Source organism: Rhipicephalus microplus, unplaced genomic scaffold (genome assembly GCF_043290135.1).
Source record: "Rhipicephalus microplus isolate Deutch F79 unplaced genomic scaffold, USDA_Rmic scaffold_17, whole genome shotgun sequence".
Classification (NCBI taxonomy): Eukaryota; Metazoa; Arthropoda; class Arachnida; order Ixodida; family Ixodidae; genus Rhipicephalus; species Rhipicephalus microplus.
The window spans coordinates 1,487,455-1,514,566 of NW_027464590.1; positions in this window are offsets into that span (position 1 = coordinate 1,487,455).

Genomic DNA, 27,112 nt, shown 5'->3' on the forward strand with positions numbered 1-27,112 from the left:
GTGTTTGACGGTCGAAGGAGTGTTTTTCTCGCATGTCCAACGAGTTCAACGTGGGAACCTCTTAGGCCTACATAGTGTGCAATGTGCGTCCTTGCATTGCTAATTTTCTGTGGTAAGCCTCGAATTCAAAGCAAATTTGAATAGAGATTATGTCACCGCTACTAGTCTCTGCGGAATATTTCTTCGGAAACAACTCTGTTTTAATTTAAAATTCCGTTGCCTTTAGAATAACAAATCAAAGCCACTTGATGTCTAAGTGGGAACCGCCAGAAAAAAGCATGTTTCTGAGATCTTAGGAGGGCAAAAGCTGGTTATGTTACTATATTACTGCTGATAAAGCATTGCGGGAGCTTCCACTCCAGCATTTTTTTTAAGCCTCCTTGGCTGGACCTCATTGAGCGCACCTTTTCATATACGGGACCGCTGTTCATATCGAAGAAATTCTCGCGTCGAGAATTTTCGCTCCGCGCTCCCGTTTTCATAGACACACGAAAGTCCCCTTGAGGTAATAAAGAGATCTCTTGTTGCCCACATTCTTGTTTTTTTTTTGCACAATTTCACTAGGCCTTTATTTCAGAATTCTGGCCTGTGGTACGCGTTAGTATTGTACTCTGAGATAGTCATTATTGCGAATTGCATGATCTCGATTCTTCCGCATTTCCATTGTTACAAAAACAATAAAAAACAGCGTGGGTATACGAGAGCAGAAACACAACAGAACTGGGCGCAGACTGCCAATCTTCTGAACACCTTTCAAATGAACCGACGGCACCTTCTTCAGAAATCTGCAAAAAATGCTCTGCCACATGAACTCGCTAAATTGAGATGCTGAGCAAATTTCCTAGAAATTTCCTGGTTCACGAACACCACCGGTGAAGAGGCGTGTTCTCTCGGTGGGTCGTCTAAAGGCAAGCACAGTAAACTGCGTACAGCACCTTTTTAAAAGACTGACAGCGCAATGTTCTGTAAAGTACTTGTACAAACCGCCTAAGTTAAAGATCCAACTAGCATAGAATTGGGCTTCTACTGGCGGCGCAAAGCAGCGCGGAAAAAAATCCTTTTCGACTTACGCAGCTTAGCCTTTGAAGGACGTGGGGAAGAATGTGCGTGTACATCGGATAATTGACTCAGCTTGGTTGCCTTGCAAAAGTGTAGGTACTAAACTTTCGAGTGTTGTTTGGGTAAACAAGTGCTCGTATACCCTGTATATCTTTATCCCATTTTCTCGCTAGTCTGACCTTCAAGAAGTAATCGATAATATTATACAAGTTTACAGGCATGAGATTTCTACCCAAAAAGCTTCGAAAATTCTTCATTGTATACTTGCACACAGAAGACAAGAGCGTAAATATGCCTTTAATTTAGAGGTTCAAAATATTTTAATATATGTGATGATGTTGACCACCCTTAAGATACTGTAAGGACACGCTGCTAATATATGATTTGGAAATCGTGCTGGCATACCTATTATGATTTATGCCCTGTTTTGTATTTTGTTCGTTCTTTCTATGAATTGGCTACCAAAGCTTCCTGGAGGATGCGTTGAAGACCAGAATGGTACACCAAAGCAGCAAGGGTCATCTTAAATGAAGTTGCAATGATATTACCCTGACCACTTGCTGATCCACCCATTTGCATCATTGTGAAAAAGCTGCTTATCCTCGTACAAAGAAAAAAAACTGCGTCACAAAAATAAAGCAGAAGCTGCGCAGTGCATACTCTGACGTCTGTTTTCTTGCTATGACTGTGTGCGTTTGTACGTACACATAATTTTTCTATCTCTCAATCTGTTTCATTTTTTAACAAGAACTGAAAGGTGGCCGAGTTGGAACTGATTTATCGTTGAGTAGAGCAAATTGAAAACTTTTCGTGTGTTTTCAATTCGTGCACTAACCAATGGCTATTGTTTCTTCTTTTGTTTTTGTGTACTGCGGAACGAAACACCAGTGCAGCTACGAAATACGGTCTCAGAGTGGGTAGCCTATTGCAGACAATTTTCGGTCCTTTCCCACACACTCGATGACACTGTGCAGGTTGTATACGCTTTTCACTGTATATTTACTTCTATTTCGAGTAGAAGAATCCAGAGACCATGGAGTATCTGCGTAAGCAGCTAAAGGAATGCATTATGGCAACTCACCCAACAATTGCGATGGTTCACTGATATTGAGACTCACGGCAGTGATCATATTTCAACGTATCTGAAGGTCACAGGCTTTGCAACTTCCTCCTCATCAACTGCTGATTATTACAGCAGCCGAGGAGTTTGTCAGGGAGGAGTGCTAAGCCCTACACTTTCAACCTAACTCTCATTGGTCTAGTCGAGCAGCTACCTAGCACTGTAGAACTTTCTGTCTACGCTGATGATATCTGCATTTGGACATCAGGTGTGACAAGGCCTCAGCTTTGCACCCGCATTCAGAAGGCTGCTACAACGAATTCGTGCTACCTTCGTAAACAAGGCCTCGAGGTGTCCTGCGGAAAATGTGCAGTGGTAGCGTTCACGCCGAAACCAATGTCTGCTTACAGCATATCGATCAATGAAGAATAAATATTGTTCAGCAGAAGCCACAGTTTCTTGGGAGTCATAATAGACAGAAAGCTGTCGTGGACTCCACACGTGAGCTATGTGAAGAAGCGGCTGATTGCAACATGCCACATGTTCAAATTTCTTGGAGGAAAGAATTGGGGAGTGCCCATGCCATCCGTGCTACAACTGTACAGAGTGCTGTTTATCGGATTCTTACGGTACAGCTAACCTGCAATATCTAACACCGGCCACACCAACATGCGTGCAATGCAGAGCATTCAAGCTCAAGCACTTAAGATACGCCTTGGATTACCCCGCAGTGCTTCAACGACTGAAACCATTGCCATCACTCAAGATCACTCGATAAAGACGCATATTATTACCGAGACAATGCGCATGCACCTCAGGCGTTATGCCAGGACCCTTTCTCACCACCTGGAGAGTCTAGCTGCTGAAAGGCCCCGCACGACATACGGCGCTAATGTTAACAAGCATCGTTCATCGTTTACTGAGACATACGCACCTGCATCAAAGCCACTGCTTCCTCCTTGGAGCTTGAGCCGGCCGCGTGTTCACTTAATGATTCCAGGAATGAGGAGAAAATCGGACTTACTGACACATGCCCTGAAACAACTGAGTCTATTCCTACTGGAACAAAACTACAGTAACCACGTGCACGTTTACACGGATGGCTCCACTACGCCGTCTAGTTCAGGTGGAGCAGTGGTTATGCCATCACAAGGGGTAACTCGATGTTTTAAGACTTCACATGTGACAACGTCAACGACGGCAGAACTCGAGGCTCTGCGCGATGCACGGGAACTCATCAATTCAGAAGAAAGACCAAGTAAATGGGCTGCCTTTTCTGACTCAAAACCAGCGTTACGGTGCCTCATATCAGTTCTCCGACGCGGACGCCACGACCAGTTGAGCTACCAAACCATGAAACTTCACCACGTTTTAATACCAAACGGCCACGATATCGTCTTTCAGTGGTTACCTGGGCATTGTGGTATAGGCGGCAATTATTCTGCAGATCATGTTACTCGCACGTTTAATAAAGAAGCGAACAGCGTTCTGATTCCACTTTCAAGAGTGGATGCGGCAAGGCAGATTCGTCCACTGGCTCACAGTCTCACACTGACTGAATGGAACACACCAAGCATACGACGTACAAGACTGCACGAGCTCGACCCTTCACTACAACTCCGGCCTCCACCCGGCCTACATCGACGTGCAGTTTCACTTCTCTATCGCCTTTGGCTGGTAGTTGCTTTCACGAAAGCTTATACCACGTTAGTCGGAATTAGTGCCAGTGCGGCGTGCGATGTTTGCGGCCCCAACGAAAATATCTAAGACCTGCTGTGCCATTGTCCTCGATTTGCCTCAGACAGACAAGTACTTAACAACGCAATGCGGCGTCTGGATGATGGGCCTCTTTCTGTGCAGGTGCTATTACAGCAACGTCCATATGCCTCGACAGCTCACAAGGCAGTGAAAGCCCTGCTGTGTTTCCTGAAAAAGACAGGCTTGTGTGAACGCCTCTGACATGCGGTAAAGTTCTACGCGCTGCAGTGAAATGACTGTCAGTCTTCACTTTACCCTTTTCTTCTTTTCCCTCTCTTTCCTCATTCTCGTCTTTCTTGTTCCCTTCCCTAATCCCCCAATGTAGGGTAGCCATCTGGATGTCTTTCTGGCTAACCTCCCTGCCTTGTCCCTTTTGTTGCTTCCTGCTCCTCCCCCTCAATAACTAACGGAAGAGTTGATTCGACAATGTATAAGACAAAGGTGGAAGAGGCATGCGATGATAGCGCGTGCGGCCTCGAGGAGGTACTGAAAAATGTGATGGAAGAGGTTACGTGCGCCTTTAAAAACACATCAAAGCGTACAGAATTTGATAAAGAACTTGAGCGACTACGAACGATTCGTAGGTGGGCTGAGAGGAGGTGCAGGTGCACTAAATAGATTCATGACGTCAGAGACGCTCGACGTCTACAAAAGAAAATTCAACGTCGAATGAACAAGTTGGAGGACCAACGGTGGGAGAAAGTTTGTGAATCACTGGATCCTCGCAAGCCTATGTCCCATATATGGAGGACGGTGCGTGGCATCGGCTCGACTCCACAACGACGTTCAATATGCACATTGGCTGTCCATCAAAGCCGCCTGCAGGTTGACGTTGCTGAAGATTTCTGCGTGAGGATTGCGGGAAATGTGGTTACCTTGAGTGACGAAGTTCTCGGGCATGTTCCTGTAGCACGAGTTTCTGAACTGAATATGCTTTTCTCACTCAAAGGACTGGATGCAGCTCTAGCCACCTGCAGAAGTTCATCGTCACCTGGCCCATACGGTATTACATACGCTGCTTTATGCCATCTTGGAAGACGCGGCCGAGACCAGCTACTAAAATGCCACAACCAGCCATGGAACAATGGCGTCGTTCCAGAAAGGTGGAAATCCAGCCGCTTGGTACCAATCCTCAAACCTGGGAAATCGCCGCTTGATCTGGCACCATATCGACCAATTGCGCTATCAGCTGCGTGGGGAAAATAATGAAAAGAATGGTTCCGACACGCCTTGAGTGGTACCTTGAACGCTATATTATATACCCAGAGGCCATGGCTGGTTTTCAAAGAGGCCTCTCTTCTACTGATAATGTCAATAACCTTGTAACCTCTGTGCAACAACAGAAATACCTCAAGCGCATCTCGGTTGAAATGTTCCTAGACGTGAAAGGTGCATACGACAAGGTGACGCACGATGTCATCCTAGATGCCTTGACTAACATTGTAATCGGTGTAGAAATGTTTCGATGCACTCGGAGCTACCTACAGAGGAGATCCTTCTTCGTGCTTACTGCGGAAGGCGGCACCGTTGATCATTATACCGCTCGTGGCGTTTCACAAGGCGGGGTTCGCAGCGCTACGCTGTTTAACCTTACGATCATTGGTCTTGTACAAGCTCTACCTCGATCAGTCAATCTCTCTGCATACGCTGATGATATATGTATCGGGGCTTCAACAGTGACACGACCTTAGGTACGCGCACGGCTCCGAAAAGCAGCGAGAATATTGTCGACGTACCTCCATGCTCGAGGCCTCACAATTTCCAACGAGAAGTGCGCCTTAGTCCCTTTTACCCGCAAGCCCATGATCTGTTATCGAGAACTTTCGTGGAGTGCTCACATCTCGCACTTAAAGAAAAGGCTCAGCTCTATTACACACGTGATGAGATTTTTCGCTGGTAAAACTTGGGGCACATCAGCGTCATCTATGCTTCAGCTGTACAGAGCGCTCTTCTTGGGATGTTTGCGGTATAGCACGCCCGCGCTTTCCAACGCCGGAAAAACTAACATCAGGGTCTTGCAAAGCCTTCAAGGCCAAGTCCTCCACACATGCTTGGGGCTACCTCGGTGCGCTTAGGTTAGCAACAATTGGTATTGCTAAAAACCATCCGATCACGACGTATATAACTGTCGACATACTCCGGACACATATCCGTCACATATCCAGAGTGCTTAACCACCACCTTGCTAGCTTGCCACTAGAAAGACCAAAGGCAGTGTTTTCCAAAGTTGTTGCGGCTAACCAGAATTCCATCTCGTGGAGATTCTCACCCGCAACCATACCACTATCCATCGTGAACTTTCTTACAGCGCAACACCAGAAAAAATACCGATGATGCGGTTACACTAGGGGTCGTCACGTTGGCACGCGGCAAACTGGGCGCTGCTGTTTAAAGATAGTGATCCAGCAACTGCCAGGCGTGATAACGTGGGTGAGGAGGAAGCCGCTTGATCACCTGAGGGGCATTGAGGATTCGTGGTTGGAGATGAAAGTGGCAGATGGCAGCGAGAGAGAGCGTCAGCATCCTGATGCTGTTTGCCAGACCTGTACACAACGTCAAAAGTGTACTTTTGCAAACGCAGTATCCAGCACCCGAGGCGCCCAGACATATTCTTCAGCGAGGACAACCAGCATAGGGCATGGTGGTCGGTGATCACAGTGAGTGGCGTCCATACAGATAAGGTCGAAATTTCTTAATGGCCCAAACGACAGCGAGACAAGCCTGCTCTGGTATTGAGTAGTTCTGCTGCGCAGGTGTTATTGCACGGCTGGCATACGCAACTACTCGCTCACGTGATGGAGGAGGACAGCACTGATTCCGTAGCCACTGGCATTTGTGTGCAGGAAAGTGGGTGCACTCTCATTGAAGTGACGGAGTACGGGGTCTGATGTCAGAGCACGCTTAAGGGCTTGGAAAGCACACTCACGCTCGTCAGTCCTCGTGAAAGCCGTTCCTGACGTCAGAAGCTTGTGTAACGGCCCCGCAATGGCAGCAAAGTGACGGATGAAGCGGTGGAAGGAAGACGCCAGGCCCACGAATCCTCACAATTGTTTTTGATTGCCCGGACGTGGAAAACTAATTACAGAAGCAACCTTGTCGGGGTCGGGTGGAACGCCATCTTTGCTGACAAGGTGACCCAATACTTTGATGCTTGTGCTGGCGAAGTGGCACTTCTTTGTATTGAGGTGTAGACCAGCGTTTGAAATGCATGTGAGAACTTCGTCCTAACGCTTAAGGTGCTGAGGGAAAGTGGAAGAATAAATTACGATGTCGCGTAAGTAACATAAAGAGGTTTTCCACTTGAGACCGCGTAAGACGGTATCTAGCATGCGCTCGAATGTTGCTGGAGCGTTGCATAAGCCAAAAGGCATGACGTTAAATTCGTAAAGCCCGTCAGGCGTCGCAAACGCTGTTTTCTCCTTGTCTGCTTCGCGCATAGGTATTTGCCAATACCCGGATCGGAGGTCGAGACTGGAGAAATATTCTGCGCCTTGTAGGGAGTCCAGGGCATCGTCTATGCGTGGCAACGGATATACGTCTTTTTTCTTGATCTTATTGAGCGCTCTATAATCAACACAAATGCGGGACAGAGCCATCCTTTTTCTGGACCAACAACACAGGAGACGACCAAGGGCTGGATGAAGGTCGAATAATATCCTGTTTGAGCATGTCGGTGACGTTTTCTTCATCGATTTGCCGTTCCGCCGAAGACAGACGGTATGGGCGGCGGCGTACGATAGAGATGCCTTCGGTTTCGATGGTGTGCTCTGCAACGGAGGTGCGGCCCAGACATTTGGAATGTACGTCAAACAAAAGGCTGTGCTTTCGGAGAAGGTCTAAGAGGTCTCTCTTTTCCTCGGCAGTGAGGTGAGGACTTATGGTGTCGTTTGAAGCAACAGTGGTAGCCTTCATATCAGTTGTAGCAGACAAAGGCGTTGATTCTGCGTGAAGGGGAATCAGCGAGAAAGTCTCGCTGTCAGCGAAGCAGCTCACAGCAGTGCCTTGGGGCAGCATATCTGGCAATGAAGTTGGGTTCAAGGCGGTTACCAATGCTTTACTGTCGTTAAACCGCACAAGGACGGGTGCTATTGTAAGCCCCGCAGGTTTGGAGCGAACTGATGGGGCTATGAACACGTCACCGTTAACTATAGTATCCCAAGTGATCGTGAGAATTTGTTCATCTCCTGGCGAAATGAAACAATCAGCGGCAGCAACGAAACGGACGCTGTATGGATCGACATCGGATGAATTTTCAGTAACTGACATTTCAATTACTCGCTGACGACACGAAATGAAAGGTGATCCCGAAGAAAGTCGCATCCTAAAATTACTGTGTGAGTGCACCAAGGAAGTACAAGAAACTGAATGTGGTGAAAGATGCCATCTATGAAAACGCGGACTGTGCAAACACTTGAAGGCTGAATACGGACTCCATCTGCGTAACGACGGGGAGGGCCATCGTATGGCGTCCTAACTTTTTCAAGCGGGCACAAAAGTCTGCACGAGTTACAGAAAGTGATGCGCCTGTGTCTACCAGTGCCTCTGTCTTTTTACCCTCAACGTACACTAATAAAACATTCGATGGGCAGTCCGGAGGAGTTTGACGCAGTTCGAAAGATGCAGCTTTCCCTACTGAAGCTGCACTGTTTAGTTTTCCAGTTGGCGGTCAGGAATTGAAGTAGAAGGTCGGAGAAGAGAAGAGGAACGCCGCATCGGTGAAGATGAGCGACGACGTGAGAAACGGGAACTGCCAACTGAGCCAAATTTCTGCGGAGACGGCGACCGACGTGTGCTCTTCGGATACAGCCGGCGATAGGGTGGTCCAGTGGGGTAGAAGTCGTCCCATTCAAAGTTATCGTAGCTTCGTCTTTTATCTCGCTGACGGCGTCGGCAAAACCTTGAAATGTGACCACGGATGCCGCAATAGGAGCAAGCCGGCAGCGAAGTGCGCCAGTCGTTGTAAGGCTGGGAAGATGGTGGCGGTGCGAGTGAGTTGAGCGAACCATGCAATTCGGCCGCTGGTAGCTGCACTGGGCTTTGCTGGGGTGCAGGTGTCCTAGCAGCAACTAAGCATAAGTTGGCGTGGCCACAGGATATGAGCTCAGAACTGGTGAGATTGTCATCAAGGCCAGGCTTTGCTGGGGCGCAGGTGTCGTTGCAACAGCGTGAGCATAACTTGGAATGGGCATGGGATGAAAACTTGGAACTAGTGTACCTGTGACCAATGCCAGTTCCTCCCTCACGACGTCGCGTAAACTAGTAGCAGGTGGCGTCGTTCGGATATGAAGGGGGCGAAGTGAAGCCTGTGCATGAAGTTCCTCGCGTATGATAGAGCGGATCAATGCACGCACCTCTGTTGTGTCATGACTCGAGCTGAGATCATGCATATCAGGTTGCACCCGAGTGGTTTGAAGCTCCTAGAGGCGCTGAAAGGTAGCTACGACATCGGCTACGGTCTGGGGATTCTGCACCACAAGCGCATTAAAAGCGACAGTCCCAATGCCTTTTAGCAGGTGGCGCACATGGTCGTTTTCCGCCATATGGTTGTCGATGCGGCGGCAAAGGGCGAGAACCTTCTTCAATGTAAGAAATGTGAGACTCGCCGGGGCGTTGAACACGTGCACCAAGCCTTTTCTTGGCGATATCCGAGCGCACTGACGGGTTGGCAAAAATCTGGCGGAGCTGGCACGTAAAGGCGGGCCATGTCGAAAAATCTGTAGCGTGGTTTAAAACCACGTTTTTGCGACGCCACTCAAGCAGAATTCAAACCTGGGCGAGTTTCGCATGCTCATCCCAGTTGTTGGTGGCACTCACGCGGTCATACTCCTCGAGCCAGTCTTCCACGTCTTCATCCGGAAGCCCTGCGAAAAGCGGAGGATCCTTTTGAGAGCTGGTGACCAGGTGAGAAGAGTTTCTTAGCGGTGGGAGTGGTGGCGCAGCTGCTGCGCTGGGCTGCTCGGCTTGCGACATTACCGAACCCAGGTCGTTTAAGCAGCGGCCTGAGCGGAGCTCCAGGGATGTGTTCTAGAGAGCGAGAGGACGCAGGCATTGGGCAGCACTCTCCACCACTTGTAAGATGGCGTCCAGTACCCTCAAGACTCTTTTTTATTGTCTCGAGTATGTGCCCTACAATCTAAGCTTGACTAGTGATGATGAGTAGGTACAGATGAAAAGATGGGACGCATAAAAAATGCTACAATATATATATATATATATATATATATATATATTATTTATGGAGGTAGGCAAAGCGTCAGGCAACATAAAAAAGGAACAAGATCTCTTTTTCGTCCAGCATGGTGCACACTTCACAGAGCCCCGTTATGAAAGGGAGGCTTATATAATCCACCCATTTATCAATCGTGAAAATCTTTCCAAGAAATGTCTGACGCAGTGGATCAGTGGTGACGTTGCTCAGCTGCTCACCCAAAAGTCGGGGGTTCAAGCCTGGCGTCGTCGGTTGAAATTCAAAGCAAGCGAAGTGGTAGAGGACCGTGTACTCTGCAATGTCAAGACATGGTAAAGAACATCAAGTGGTCCGAATTGCGGGAACCTTCCGCTACGGCGCCTCTAATAGTGATATCATGGTTTTCGGACGTAAATCCCAACATATTATTATTATTCTTTCAATGAACTCGTTCCACTAATATCCGATTGTTATCTCAACATCTCCTATATTTGTAGCTCAAATAAACGTGAACTTTGATTATTATTTGCAGTTAAGATACCTTTTAATGAACCAGAATCACGGATTGGTGCTTTCTACTAGATTTGAAAATGTTACAAAAAGCGGGAGCAAATCTTACACCGATAGTGCTAAGAACACAAACAATAGTGCCATTTGAGGCTCATGACAAGAGCGAAAAACATGGCCTGAACGAAAGCTCGATGGATCCCTACAACAGAACGCCGTTCTTCACGACAGAAAATCGTCGCAGAGTCGTCGAGCAGAAAATGTGGCAGTTCTATCGGTGCTCGCTTGGCCGCCTTCACCGGTATCTCCACGAACAGTGTAATGTACTCCATGAATATACATGAAAATGCTGTAGCGCAAAGAAATAAAGAATTAAAAAAAACGCGTTTCCGCGGGTTAGAAGAGAACAAATATCCACAGTGCGCCATCTCATGAGCCTTTCGCATGAATGCAGTTATTGCCGTTCAAAACCATCGCTTGATTTAGTAGAGTCAATCTTCGCGAATCTCTCGGATGCACTGTTACGCGCAGTCGGCGGAAAACATTGATTTTGGTGGCGTTTCAGCACGCTACAAAGCGGGGCGTTCAAGCACGAGTACCTATGTATCGCGTACCTATTTGATTTTCGTAGCTGTAGAAGCTGTGTTTTGTAGCGCATGTAGTTTCGTAGATTTATACGTCAGTAATTTTTCTTGCGCCACTGCTCGCTCAATTCGCAAACCCACCTGCGCGAACCGGGAACAAACGTTAAAAATTGCGCATTTCCTGCTGATCATGTTTGCAAGATACATCGCAATGTTCAGGGTCAGAGTAATGTTTCCGGTCCTATACTTTTTTCAACAACGCAATGCAGTTGCGGTAGGGATGAAATGACAGTATACATTATTCTGACGAAGACAGCTTCAGTTTTTTAAAGATTTTGGATGCGGCATTTATCAGTTGGGCTCAACATCGGGGTGCCACTTTAGTTCGCCCTAACTCCGGAGATCACGTGCTCGCCAAGGTGGCCTGGTGGCTAAGGCATTCAACTGCTGACCTTCAGGTCGCGAGATCAAATCCCGGCCACGGAGGCCAGATATTCGATGGAGGCGAAAACGCTTGAGGCGCGTGTTCTTAAATAAGATACACGTTAAACAACACAAGGCTGTCGAAATTTAAAGATGGCTCCACTACGGCGTTTCTATTGTGATAACTTTGAGACGTTAAACCCCAACAATTATTAAAATCCATAGATAACACAAACTAGGATACCTAATGCCACTCGGGGCCAGCATAGCTAACTGCGAAGAAAGTCACAACGCAGAAACTGGGTTTCACCTTCGAACCACCTTAGGCGAACGCATAAGCGACCATTACACTTTTTTAACACCCTGTACCTGGTCATCGCGTAGTACCACGCGATCTCGTTTCCCGAGGACTTCAAGACTATCGATGATGATGATATGTGATGTTTGACGTCCCAAAACCACCTTATGATTATGAGAGACGCCGTAGTGGAGGGCTCTGAAAAATTTGACCACTTGGGAATTCTTAACTTGCACCCAAATCTTAGCTCATGAGCTCCAATATTATCGTCATGGTGCCAGAGAGGAGTTTTTTCGAGTACCACAATAGGGGACTGTGAACACAGTTGAAAGCCTTTATAGAGAAACTAAAAAATCTGTGTGTGTAGCGAGGCAAGCAGGAGCCTGTCGGCACAGTGACGCTTTTAAATGCGAAGCATTTCTTAGCCAGCTTCGGTGACTCTGGGCCTGTATCCACCCATTTCTTTCCATTCCGTCCATTCCATCCACCCATCCATTCATTAATCCATCCATTTTTCCGTCCATTCGTCCGTCTGTCCGTCCGTCCGTCCATCCATCCATCCATCCATCCATCCATCCATCCATCCATCCATCCATCCATCCATCCATCCATCCATCCATCTATCCATCCATACATCCATTTATCCACCCACCTATTCCATTCCATTCCATTCATCCAACCATCCAACCATCCCACATCCATTCATCCATCTTTCCACCCAACCATTCACCCATCAATCTAGTCACCTACGACTTTAGCTCTCCTGGCCTTTTTGAGGATGGTACCTCTACCAAAATTGGTATGGCATAACATCACTGTATGACGAGCATAAGTGATCCGTCATAACCTGATACTCATGACACGTATGTCATGAATGCCATGATCTATTTATTGGTCATGGTCTTGCTGCTGTTGCGGTGGTTTTGTTGACATGACATATTGCAAAACTGCTATGGTATGAGTTCATGGCTAACATACGTGACAGGCCCTGACGTGAAAACCATGACATGCATGTCATGAAAGTCATGATTACGCTTCACATATGTCAAATCTCGCATTAAGAAAGGTGAATGAATGACTAAAGTATATTACTGGCGGAGACATAATAAGCCTGACATGCGTGTCATGTAAGAACTTGACAACATACCACGCTGAATTCGCGCTCGTGGCTGTTTGTCTAACTTGACATGTACCGAATTCGGCAATACATGATATGAATGGATGACGAAGGTAAATGACACGTCGAAAGTTGACAATCTTGGGGTGCATGTCATGTATAAAAATTACTGCATACCACGTTGATGAAGTGCTCACGGCCGTTTGGCTAGCTTCACATTTGGTGTTATGTGACGTGAATGAATGATGAAGGAATATGACTGGGGCAAATATGACAATGATGACATGCGTGTCATTTATGAACATGAGAATATACCATGCTCATGATGCACTCATTGCCAGTTCGGAAGCTTCACACATACCAATTTTGTTATTGCGTGACGTGTAGACAAGACGAAAGTAAATCAACGGGTCCAAACATGATTGTCATCAAAAGTGGGTGATGTGAAACATGACTACATGTTACACTCATAGCGCGCTCGTGGCCGTTTTGCTAGCTTTAGATATACCAAATTTGGTATTGCGTGACACAAATAAACGACGAACGTAAATGACATGTCTAAACATGATAATCATGACATGCGTGTCATGTAAAACATGACTGCATTCTACTCTCATAGCGCGTTGGTGGCCGTTTTGCTAGCCCCACATATACCGAATTTGGTATTACGTGACGTGAATGGACGACAGACACAAATGCGAAGCGAAAACATGTTAATCATGACACGGAAGTCAACTAACGCATAATTTGCGTTCACCTCGTAATATTGTGCTGATATCAAATTGACATATATTCACCTTCCTCATCGCGCTTCGCATATCATTAATTCCCACTGTACGTGGGATCTTCCAATCAATTTAGTAACCCTTTAATACAAAATACATTGAACATCAAAAGCCACATCACTAAAAATGCATATTACAATTCTTTTTCTTACTGTGAATGCTACAGTCAATTGTTTACTTTAATTTTTACCATGTATGGGAAGTCTCAATTCATATTCAGACCCCAGGATGTCCTTCTATATACTGAATTGCAATCACTTGAATTTGTGAAAATATTAAAATGTCCTAATTCTTTCAATATCTTGCATTTATGCGTAATTACACCATGCTACTTGACACGCGAAAATTAGGAAGAATGAACGTGTTGGGGAGCAAAAAGGGGTAACAGTTGAGTGAGTTGTTTTCACCGAATCTGCTAAGTGCGAGATCGGATGGGGAGTCATAACGGGAAATATAGGAGAGCTGTCGGCGCACGCATGGTTGCCCATTCCGATACCTTGCCATTCGGCTGTGACAGCAATGAGGCACCACAGAGGGGAACAAACAGGAGCACTCTTAGCGAGGATCAGGCATACGACACGCCTCTCGCAAAACGATGCTGAATGCACTTCTGCGGGCTAGATGGGTTACCACATTTCTTGGTTTTCTTGCTAAAAAGTTCTCAAGTACGTCGTTTTTCCTTTGCTCGGCAATCGGCCTGGTGGACCTTCTCGAGTCCGCATTTGTGCTTACTAGAATTCGTTCCCTTTCGAGTTCCGCGAATGTTGTCCTCCGTGATGACGTAATTCTCCCAATTTGCGTTACAGCGTATCTAGAATAGTTTGAAACCGCGACAACTTTGGGTAGCTCATCCTTGTTTTTCTCTTCTCTCTTTCTCATCTTTCAAATCTCCTTCGCTTATCTCCCAGTGTGGGGTAGTCAACCGGAAGTCTCTCTGATTAACCTTCCCGCCTTCTCCATTTCCGATTTGCTTCCTTCCTTCACTCTGTGTTTACAGACTAATGGGCTATTCTAGCTCTGGTTCGTCACAAACCTCAAAAACAAAGCGCGCTCAGACGAGGACCGAAGCCAGAGAGCAGTGGCATGCGAAGTTTTTTCTAAACACGGGCGTGTTTTACACAGGCGCCCACACTAAGGCTTCTCTGACGACATTTATGTCCCGAAAAGGACGTTGGTAAAATGCATACGAACACATGAAAAAGATGTATTGTTGAAAAAAAATGCTGATACCTCTATCTTAGGAATCAGCATCAGACGAAAATAGAATGTGTCTTCACAGATGTGGTTTAGTTTTTATTGTGCATTGTTATATGAGAACTTCCACGATGTTTATTAGGGGGGCAACCATGTAACCGCTTGACGCATATGCACACTCGTGGACGCCTATACAGTTGTGCGATCTTTCAGTAGTGTGGCACCGCAAAGAGAGGCATTCCCAGAGCACGTGGTTAAAGCCGCTGTATGCGAGTCGGTCGGAAGGCGATTGGTTGCGCCCGAGAGAACAAATATCGATCGAAAGGCTGGGATATAAATGCTTTTGTCGGAGAAAACAAGAAAAAATGGGAAAGTGAGGGAGAGCTGTAACAGAGAATATGTCTTCAGAAAGTTCTTTAAACTGTTCGCGTGACCAATGCCGCACACTTTCAAGGGAAGTGGCCTCACGCGATGCTGTGGGGAATCAGCGTTTGCTCAACCGTCAGTGGTTTGCTTTTCTGTAGGGGCGAATATTTCTCAGAGCACAGTCATGTTCAACACTCTCCTGTGTTTACACTAGCATGAACATACTCCCAGTGTGGGGTAGTCAACCGGAAGTCTGTCTGATTAACCTTCCCGCCTTCTCCATTTCCGATTTGCTTCCTTCCTTCACTCTGCGTTTACAGACTAAGGGGCTATTCTAGCTCTGGTTCGTCACAAACCTCAAAAACAAAGCGCGCTCAGACGAGGATTAAAGTATACAATAGGCTTCATCATGTGAAAATTGATCGCGACGTGAGGAGTTTCATGCAGAACGTGTAAGCTACATACACTTTGTGCGCATTGTTTTAATTGCAGCCCACACGAACACAACAGGTGACGTACGGGAAAACAGCAGAAAGATGCGCGCATCCGCAGGGATGGAGGCAGGATTTTTCAGGGGTGGGTGGACACCCTTTTATATAGTCATTCTCACTTAGTTTTCATACCGTAAAACGTTGTCAGGAGAAGGGGGCCTAATGTGCCACCCCTTCGCTACACCACTGGTCGCTATACCACCATTCACTACACCACTGGCCTTGAAGCAAGCGTTACGAAGCGTAAACGTTTCTTTGTTAGTTTTCAAGCGTTTCTTGTTTAGATTTCTGCACAACTCCTCAATATAGATGTCTGTACCTTTCAACACATATCGGGCTCTTATTTCCTCGCTAACTGCACGGGTTTGTGTAGTTAGCTTATTATCTGAGGCCACGTTGCAGTTCAAGGCAACGTAACAGCCCAGATGCCACTGCTATTGAAACGAAGTGAAAACACAAATTGTTAGCCTATTCTCGCAAAGCCAAACACTAGCCAGTACCTCCATGATCAACAAAAGTAAATATTGTGAGGATCGATATTATGAGGCTCACAATATTCATACTTTAATGCGTTGTGCTAAGCACACTGCCAGCCAAGCAACGACAATTGAAGTTCGACAATCAATACCGCCACAAGTAACGTTATAAAACCGTTCTTTATTACACCTATTCATGTCTTAAACCCTTTGTTTGATTCATCCTGATTTCTCAGAACGTTCTCAGGTTTTATCTGCCACAAAAGTTGCCAAGTATTTAAAGCATTGTGCACTGAATGTGGTGTTTTCAGGCCTTATACGACTGAGAGAAGTGTTACTGTCGGTAGTAAAGACCAGTAAAATTTACTAGATGCTCCACACGCCACAATCGACGTGTAACGCAACGCTTCTCAGTTTCATTGCTCTTCAAGGAATATGCAGTCTTTTCACATCGAAAGCTGTTATAAGATCACCTTTCGGGTCACGCGCAGTTGCATGTTGTCCGCCGCCGCTGGTGTGCGTAACCACATCGCGTGAAATTAGAAAAAAAAAAGAATGTTGCACTATTGACAAAGTATATGGGCGCGCATGCCGCGCACTTAGTTTTTCAAGATAACTGCCAGATAGCGCTCATGTCTCTGTGTGACGTGACTCAGCGCTCATTCGCCTCCAGTCCACGCTCGAGGCACTGTAACTATAGTGAACTAGAGCAGTGTACTCCAACGCAGCACCTCCAGAGTACCATTCATTGTTTTTTTTTTTGCACAGAACATCAAGTAAACGTTTTGTTCATCCTCTCCAGACGCAAGACTATAGTCTTTCGACAACATCTGGATGCGAAGTTTAACTTCCCAATACCACCACATGATTATGAGAGACGCCGTAGTGGAGGACTCTGGAAATTTCGACCACCTGGGCTTCTTTAACGTGCACTCAATTCTGAGCACACTGGCCTACGACATTCCGTCTCTATATATATTGGAAATGCAGTCGCCGCAGCCGGGATTTAATCCCGTGACCTGCGGGTCAGCAGCCGAGTACATTAGCGACTACACCACCGCGGCGGGACCGCGACATTTGCAGTGTAACATGCAAATACGGGGCCACTTTTTCTTTTGGTACCGAGGACTGAGCTTAAAGCCACACTGCCATGAATACAAAGAGGAGGCAAGATACAACACGAAATTCGTAATTGATTAGTTTAAGCTATCTTTCAAGAGAAGTTAGCAGAAAAGCTATGATTGTGAGGTTAGACTATGGTAAATAAATGTTCGCGCATGGAAGGCTAAGGCAAAGAAAAAATATTGCATATACCTAATCTATCGTGAATCCGAAGTGTCTAAATATGCGGCATGCTTCCATGCAACTTCAAAGCCACTGCTCTGAAAGAGATTGTTAAAAAACATACAATATTTTTTTTCATGAAAACACTACTTCAGCATATTTGCCATTGCTTTTATAGTGAATATAATTATAACGTAGTTTTTTGTACGACAGTAACATTGTAATGGACAAGGTTTAAGCCTTTCTAAGCAAAAACACCGATGCGAGTCATGGAATTGTGTCCTTTTCTTCTTGCAGAAGCATCTGTTTGAATACAGGCTCACACACAAAAAAAATATTAGGACTTGCCAAGTCAAGCAGCAATATCGGGGGGGGGGGGGTGCATGGAAAGAAGCGCATAGTGTAAATGGTGAGTCACTCAATACGCATGGTGAACCTGTGAAACCGTGAACTTTGGAACAAATACCATGTTCCTGATAATCACTCAGTTTAGGTTACTTCCGCTGTGCGTTCAATAAACGCAGCTGACATAGTAAGAGAATACATTTCAAGAAACATGCAAGTGTACTAAGCTCTATAATTTATCTCTGTTGCTTATCGACAAGATCTTAGCCTTTCTGCGTGTAGCTCCCTCCACTTGCAAACTAATTGGTATCCGAAGCTTCGAGTAAAACTACACGCCGACGAAATCACTTCCTTTCTGCCCTCTAATTTGTGTAAACTAACTCATTCATAGAGAGCGTGCAATGTTCAGCTGTTCTCTCAATTAGTGCATTCTTTACTTCAAGTATCCACCTCGTTCGACGCTTACAAGAGTAGTGCGTGGCCGTGCGAAAAGTGGCGGAGAGTGATGTCGTTTGCAGTTTATCGCCAGTGCTCCAAGCAGCATACGTGTACGTATAATTTTTGCATAAAAAATTACTCAGAGCTGACTCCATACTTAGTTCCCGCCCATGTGGCACCTCACAGAGTGCCTTCTGCAGTTGTACATGCTTACTTTTCTTTAACATTTTCAAAACCAATGCCGGAGTGGATGTTTTAAAGGGTGGATAAGAGCACCGTTTCACCGAACATTGTTCAACTTTATCCACGAGTTAGATTGTTTGTTTATGGTGTTAGGAGTCTCTGATTGTATATTCTTGTTACTCAAAAAGCAGTCTGTCAAATTGAAAAACCAAGCCTGTTAGGAGAAAACAGGAAGAAGTCGTAAATACATGTTTTTGCAAGTGTAGCCAATACATTCATTTAAATTAGTGCATTATATGTGTTGCCATTTGCAATGAGACGGTATAAGTAAAAGTTGTTAGAATAGTCTATGAGTTTTAAGAACTAGAAATATAACAATTTTGTTTTGGTGTCCTACTTTTGCTAACTGGAAATGGAAAGCGTGTCCTTATGGTGTGTATTATAATAGAGTGATGTAATATTTGCGGGTGTTTCAATATTCAAAAATATTGTGATCAATCCTACCAGGCAAGAAGAATAATAGTATGTAGCAATGAATCTGGTATATTAAAAATAAAGGCAGCAAAGCGTACACTAAATTGCATACAGTCGTTGTGGTGAATTTCAAGGATGTCTAAAAATTGGATCAGCAAGACAAAGTTACGGCAATGTTGAGAGCTGGAAAGCAGCAAAAGATGAAGTACAAATGGCCACAGGTCACAGCTCGTAAAAACAGCGTAATGGTGCGTGGAACAAGTAGGCTAAAGCTGAAGAACCAGAATATGCAAAATGTATTTAGGTAGCAATTGTTTTTAAGGGCAATGGAATCAAAATATGCTTGGTTGGGTCGGGAGGCTGTACTATGCCTCTCAATAGTGGAACTACAGAACCAGAATCCTAGCAAAAAGTAAGCTACGGAACATGCGCATTTTTTTGGAAAACCTTGCTCAAGCATCGGTAAAGAAGGTGCACTATGAATAGTTTAGAGATAAAGCTTAAAATACGTATACCGGGGATACCAATTGATATTCTTCTGATTAGCCGACCGGGCCGAGTGTAGAAGAGATCGACTCGTACGACAAAGTCAAATGAGCAGGAAAGCCCCATCTTTCTTTTTAATATACGCCGAGAGCCCGTAAATATTTAAATAATTAAAAGCTTAGAACACTAAATAGTTATCTTCCAAGCTATTAACATTAAAGAGACCATAGTAGAATCTGCCTTCACGTAGGCAGCATATTTCAGCACTGCTGTGACTTACGTGTTTGCGTTTTATAAAAACAATCACAGGTTCCCGGAAAAGACTGTCGGGCTGTCAGATAAAAGAGATTGATTTATATGTGCGGTTTAACGTCCCGAAACCACCATATGATTAAAAGAGACGCCGTAGTGGAGGGCTCCGGAAATTTTGACCACCTGGGGTTCTTTAAGGTGAACCGAAATCTGAGCACACGGGCCTACAACATTTCCGCCTCCATCGGAAATGCAGCCGCCGCTTCCGGGTTTCAATCCCGCAACCTGCGGGTCAGCAGCGTAGTATCTTAGCTTCTAGATTTCCATGGCGAGGCTCAGTTTAAAGATAAAAGAGAGAACCTCCCGAAGGAATAAGGAGATAGCAACAACTACATGGCACACCGAGGTGGTGTTGCTTCGTTTGTCAGTGATTTCTATATGAAGAGAGGTGACGGATTCGTACCCCGCATCGGGATACTATTAAAGGCTTCTGCCATCATCGGTGACTTTTTCTAGACTCTGACAAATCGCTTATAATTCCCGTTTCTAGCAAGATAATGTCAACGCTGTTCGTAGAACCATAAACGCGCAGCGCTTTTGTTGATGTCAATATTTATTCGGCAGAAATCTGAATATTAATCAGGCAGCAGACACAAAAAACAAGTAATATCTTTATGACACGTCTTCTATTTCAAAGGTGTGTTTGACAAGTGAACGTTGCAATTAAAGTAAAAAAGTTGCGCATTAGTTAGCCGTGAACCCTATACTGTAGAGACACCATGTAGCAGGATGGCAAGTGGGCTAAATAATATTTTATACGCGTGGCCATATAAAAAAAAACATGACTGCAAATACAAAGCAAGCAACGATGACAGGTGCATATGGCTTGTGATTACTTTGTTTGTTCAGCGTTTTTCTCTTTTACCTCTAAGTTTTACATGGCTTCAAGCCCGCGAGTTAATTGGAGAGCTTGGCATCTGAGTACCCACGTGGGAGTGGGCCGCGACAGAGAGATCTGTGTTTTGGAGTACCCAATTAAAATTTTTTATTCTTTATTTTATCCGATACAAACTGATGAATCAGTAGGGTACACATTGAGTCTGGTTATTTTATTATTAGGCGTGAAAGAATGAGCAAAAATCAAGAAGTAAGAAATTACACCATACAATGAAGTTTATACCAATGACTCTAAATGCAATCGCTAAGGCAAGTTGCTTTCTCTTTAAGGTTGATGTATTCGTAACTACAGGGCAGGAACCGCGCTGAAAGAAATGTCTTTTAAAAGTTCTATGTTATTGTCTTAAGGTAGTGATAGTAAAAAAAAAACTACTACCGCTTACCAAGAGCATGTACGCATTACGGGCGTTACGTTTGGTTGTCCCCATGTCTAACTATTAGCCGTTTGCGACTCAAATAATTAAGTTGCTATCAAGCTTTCAAAGTTCTAAATTTTTTTGGGCTTTACATGTGGAGAATCATCACTGTCAAGCTTGATAGCAACTTAATTCTTTCAGCCGCGAACGGCAAGTAGTTAGACATAGTGGCGAGTTCAACAACTTCACAGGCATATAATAAAATCGCTCTGCACGAGATAGCATCAACTGTTGATTGTTACGAGAAGCCTCTGTCCTGCAGTGGACATACATTAAATTGATTATGATGATGCAGATTAGTGACTCATAAGCATCAGAGGATGCCTTTATTTTTTAATTTTCTAGTCAGTGATTATTGTCTTAAGGTGGCGATAGTAAAAAAAAAAAACCACTACCACTTACCAAGAGCGTGTACCCATTACGGGCGTTACATTTGGTTGTCGCATTATTCGGCAGAATTTGGCGAACCAGAACGCACTTCTTGTGGCCAGTACGAAAAAACTTTTCCGGAAGCGTCTTCTTGCACTTTTGCATCCGAAGCCGCACAGAGTCTTGAACTTGGGGGCACACAAAGTGCGTGCGTGATTTTAGATGCGAAGTGCTCTCTTTGGAGCCCCGCTAGAAGCAGAATTAAATATTACGATGTTAAAATTTTGCGAAATATTTTGTTTGCACACCGTCATTCAGATACGCCTCGCTTTTTTTTCGCCCTTTTTTGCACCAACAGATATTACTGCTGTAAAGGAGTGCGTTCAGGGCAGGACATAAGAGGGAAGGGTAAATATGGCAGAGTGCGGAATTTTCAACGTTCTCCACTGCCTGAAAAAAAAACTTTACTGCCCTGTATTTTAAGGGAAAATCATTTCTTTCAATCAAATCAAATCAAATTCATCAATTCATCTACGCATTCGTCCGTTCGTCCATTCGTCCATCCATCCAATCATCCATCCATCCAAACTAGCACAGCAAAAAATGCGGTTGATTCTACGCCATACGTCCTTGCCATTCTGGCGGATATGTCAAATGTATTCAAAAAAATTGTTTTCGTTTCTTAGATTGAAAACAATGCCTTACACAAGTATTTCGGTTTTTAGAATCTTTTTGTCACATCGGAGCCTTCCGCATTTCGCATAATGTCGTCTCCATGTGTTTTTTTTTTCGAGAAAAGGTATTCTGAGGGGGTTGTTTGTCGTTTGAATAACAATTTTACAATACATAATAGGCGGAAATGTTAGATAAAGGTGCTCGAATACAAATATTAGTACGGCAATGTCATTGTCATAAACGTCTTAAGAATTTTCGTCCACACTTTTTATATAAGCATATATGCATATCCGAGTGATGAATACTTTTTCTGCGAATATGTGTTATGAACCTAAACATTTGGGATCGCGGATGTTTGTAGACATTATGAGAAGACATTGCCGCTTATAAAAATTATTTTTGGTCCATGTTCAGAAGGAACTTATACCACGTGATGCTCCCACCAAAGACTGTGTTTATATAAAAATTGAAAGCAAAGGATTAGTTCTTGTGTTGTAACTATAGCATTGAAATTTTTGTCTGCAGAAAAAAAATTTATTTCTAGTTCTATTTGACAGCTCTTTGCTAGTTTTGTCACTACTGCAAAGTTTTAAAGAAAACAAGAATTTCGAAGTTTCCTGTTTATGGCTGTAATTTCTTCTGTTCATATTGCACTTCGTTAATTCTGTAATGAAACTGTGGCATGCACGAATAGAAAAGTAGCCATCAATACGGAAATAAAAAAATATTTTCTTCATTCAATTCGTAGTCCTTCTTGAAATAATTTTATTTTATCAGAAGCGATAATTTTGTTTTTTTTTGTGATGGAAGCATAAGTTTGACATTATTCATCATGCATGAGCAATGACTCTATTATGGGCATTTGAAAGCAGACTTTGCTAGTAGTAAGAAAGAGTGCGCTCTCACAGCAGTGCAATTAGCATTATATAAAAATGCGATGAGTCACCGTGGCATTTAGTTTCGTAAGACTTTTCTTGGTCATACGGTATTTACTTTTATTTTCTTGGCAAAGGCAGTTGCTGTATCGGTTTACATATTTTTCGCGCTTTATGTTTCTGTGACCACTGCATCTGGGCGTTCATGTGTGGTGCACAGAATACGGCACCTAATTAGCTCCTTACCTTGGTGTGTCCATGAACATCTATATCGAATTAAGGCTTAGGTTAGGCTTACATTTGTGCTATATTTAGGCGCAGTCATTTTCAATCATGTCATAACAGTAGAAGGCAAATATTCTCACTGTTTTTAAATTCACTGTGGCGGTTGGTATTCTAATGAAACTGCCGATTCTGTATAATCTCTGTTAAATTTGTAAGTGATTTTTTGTGTTTAGCATTGTACACTATTGTATATAATGCAAAGCTGTCTATGGTTAGCACTGGCACTTCACGGTCCTACTTTATACTGCTTTGCCAAACTTGTAGCCTATCGTATACCTGAAGCTAAGGTAACCTCTTTGCTAATCTGTATGTTGCATTTTACTGAAAAAAAAAAATGAAAAGACGTTCAGAAGCTGCTGGATTACTTCCAAACTAGGGCAAAACGGTATCCCCTTGGTGTATCGGTATCCCACTGTGTGTGTGTTCTTTGGCAGGGTATGTGTTTTTTTCTTAGTTTTGCATCTTTGGTTATTCAATAATGCTGTTATACGCCAAAAAGAAACTCTTCCTATTCGTTGTTCAGGAGAAAAATAACCGGACACAATAGTTGCACACCACTCAAAAGAGCCATGGAAAATCGTCGTATGTCATTAATAATCTACTACAGAAAGCTGGTGGCGCATAATAAAGGGGGAGGCCAACGACTGTCTCCAGCATCATCAATAATAAATGTGAGTGGCCTCATTGAAAACTAAGGTTTCGTACGTGACCACTGAGGCTCCCAGTAGCACAAGACGTAACTGCATTCTGCATATGTTCTTGAGAGCTTCTCTATCGACTACTGTTTTATTTGAAAGGATTGCTGGTATGCTCTTATTATCCATTCCTACTAGTCCACATCAAGGATTCGTAAGCTAGTGATATCAAATGTGCAGCATGCCATGAGTAGACATCTGAAACGAAAACGCCGATTTATAACTTGGAAGCCTGGCGTCCTGGAAACTTGTGGTGAGCATAACCAAGCCAAAAGCGCATTTTACCGCAATTTTATCTTCACCATGGGTTTGCTAGAGGCAGAGAGCTCTTTCAAGCTCATGCGCAAATGTTACTTATGTCTTGAAGAACCCCTTAACCGCTATGCTTTTTTTATTTCCAGTAAAAAATGTGCTTTATTTTATTGCTAATTTCTTTTCCCATTAAATTAAAAAGTACTTAGGCGATATTTCAAACATATTTTTATCACAAACTTAGTCAGATCAACGTAATAAAGTTTATTTTTAAACAATACATCGGAAATCAGCTACCTGCTGCTAATAAACAAAGACGTTACAAATTAAGCAGCTTTCTTACCTTGTGTAGGCTGAGACTCTTTGGTGTATTTGACTTGGGAAGCTTCGGGGCTGTTTGGAAAATTTCAAAACACGGAATAACACAAAGGGGCTTCGCTGGCGGGTGCTCGCTCTGTCAGCGTCCGAGCTGTCCTCGTTATTACCGGTGGAGCTACTCATTCACCGCCATCACGGTGTTCACTACCGGACACAAGATAAATATCCGTATTGGAATCATCATCACTCGAAAAAGATAACAAAAACTGATAACTTCTTTTTCTTGTTTATCAGTCACGTGACCCATGAACCCGTGCGGCGTGGCCATCTTTCTATACAAAATCGTGTTGAGTGTGAACACGAGGTAGCGCTGGTTCCTTCCCTTTGCTGGGCTGGCAAACAGAGGGCCAGTGTTCAAAAATCGCCCTGTTCTCAGCGTTTTTACTTATTTTTTTTAGTTTATTGCCATAGTCCTTATGGACAGCAGCGGCGGAAACTACGGTGCCAAAAAAAAACGGTCCTTCTTGCCATCTCATAGCAGCTTTCACCGTAAAAATGATCAATGTCATGAAATTCACTTTAGTTTTCCAATGTACCTAAACGCCTTGCGAAGCGATTTAGATGCCGTGACAACGTTTAGCGCTTTCGATTTATTGATATGTGGGATTTAACGTCCCAAAACTACCATATGATTATGAGAGATGGCGTAGTGGAGGGCTTCGGAAATTTTGACCACCTGGAGTTCTTTAACGTGCGCCCAAATCTGAGCACAAGGGCCTACAACATTTCCGCCTCCATCTGAATTGCAGCCGCCGCAGCCGGGGTTCAAACCCATGACCTGTGGGTCAGCAGCCGAGCACCTTAGCCACTGGACCACCATGGCGGGGCACCGTTTAGCGCTTTCAACGCCCTCCTGTATATTGTATATGGGCAGATGAAGTAGCAACTTATACGCAAGGCCTGATGGCAAGGTTGCCCATACTATATTGTTTTCCTCGCGTCACCTATATTTTTTGTGTTCTGGGGGAATGGATCGGTAGCGACGTGCTCCCAGTTTTTTATATCTCTGTAAGGCTACCCTAAGTGTCCTCATCTTTACATTCTAACCGATGTAGGCCGCCCAGCAACAGTGCTTCTATAGTCTTGCCGTGACTGCCTCCTGTCGACCGACGGCTTGCACGTCACACTCACTCTGATGTATGACGAAGGCGAACGTATTATTCCTGAGGGTGTGGTCGTCTCACGTATGCTGCTTCGTTGACGCGACCATCATCATGGGCTCATCTCGCTGGTGGTGGCATGGTGTCTCGCCGAATTCCCGCGAGAACGGGCGTTCCACCTAAGCGTGACATTCCTTTCTTTATGATAGAGTTTCTTTGTACAGGCTGCGTTCTTTTCCTTTTTTTATTTCGTACCACAGGGTATCATATACTTGTCGTTTCATTACTACTTCTTCGACCAAATCTCCTGGCCACGTGGTCTTCTCAGACAGGGAGCTTGAGGTTAACCAGCACTTCCATCCAGACAGCCCAGAGCAAGTGCGTTTCGATTGATGATCCCTCGAACACACACGGATCAGGACAAGTGGCATGCAGCAGCTAACTGAACTAAGGCTCAATGAAGTTCTCATAAAACGCTTGTGGCTCTTGAAGTCATTATTCATTCTCCAAAACTTTCTAACAATTATTATGTTCTTCATTGATATGTGGGGTTTAACGTCACAAAATCAGCATATGGTTATGAAAGACACCGTACTGGAGGGTTCGGGAAATTTAGACCACCTGGAGTTCTTTAAAGTGACCCCAAATCTGAGAAAATGGGCCTACAACATTTCCACCTCCATCGTATTAGTGGAGCCGCCACGGCCGGGAATTGATCCTGCGACCTGCGGGTCAGCAGGCGAGTACCTTAACCACTAGACCTTTGCGGTGGGTCAATCATTATGTTCTTCAAGGCCTAAAGACGGTTATAGTGAGGTCTTTATATATTTATGAACCACATGACATGCACAGAAAGAACCATAGTTCTATATTCGTATTAGAGCGTCTTGATGAACGCGGTTAACTAAATTTGCACTAAAGTTGGTCCTATTGATTATGGAAGCTATTGTGAAAAATATCGCACAGAACACCCCGTACGCTTAAATGCTTGGCATACTCGATGGTGGTGACGCCAATTCATTTAGCTCGTTTGATGCGCGGACTCCCGAGGTTCTAGCTTTTCATCAGTGAATGTTAGCAATTCAAACAAGATATGCGTACACAATGTGGAAATATAGGAAATGAAAGGAATAGAAGCAAAAGAGAATGAAACCGTTAGAACAGCACTGCTCACAAATACCGTAACATCACAAATACTGTGGGCATTTAGTATACCAATCCTCTTCATCTGTACATTATCATCATTATCATGTGTTGCTCATGCATCCTCATCGTTGTCACGTAGCATCATCATCTTGGTTCGTTTATCTCAGCTGTCGGCTGCCGGTTCTTCGGGCCTAATA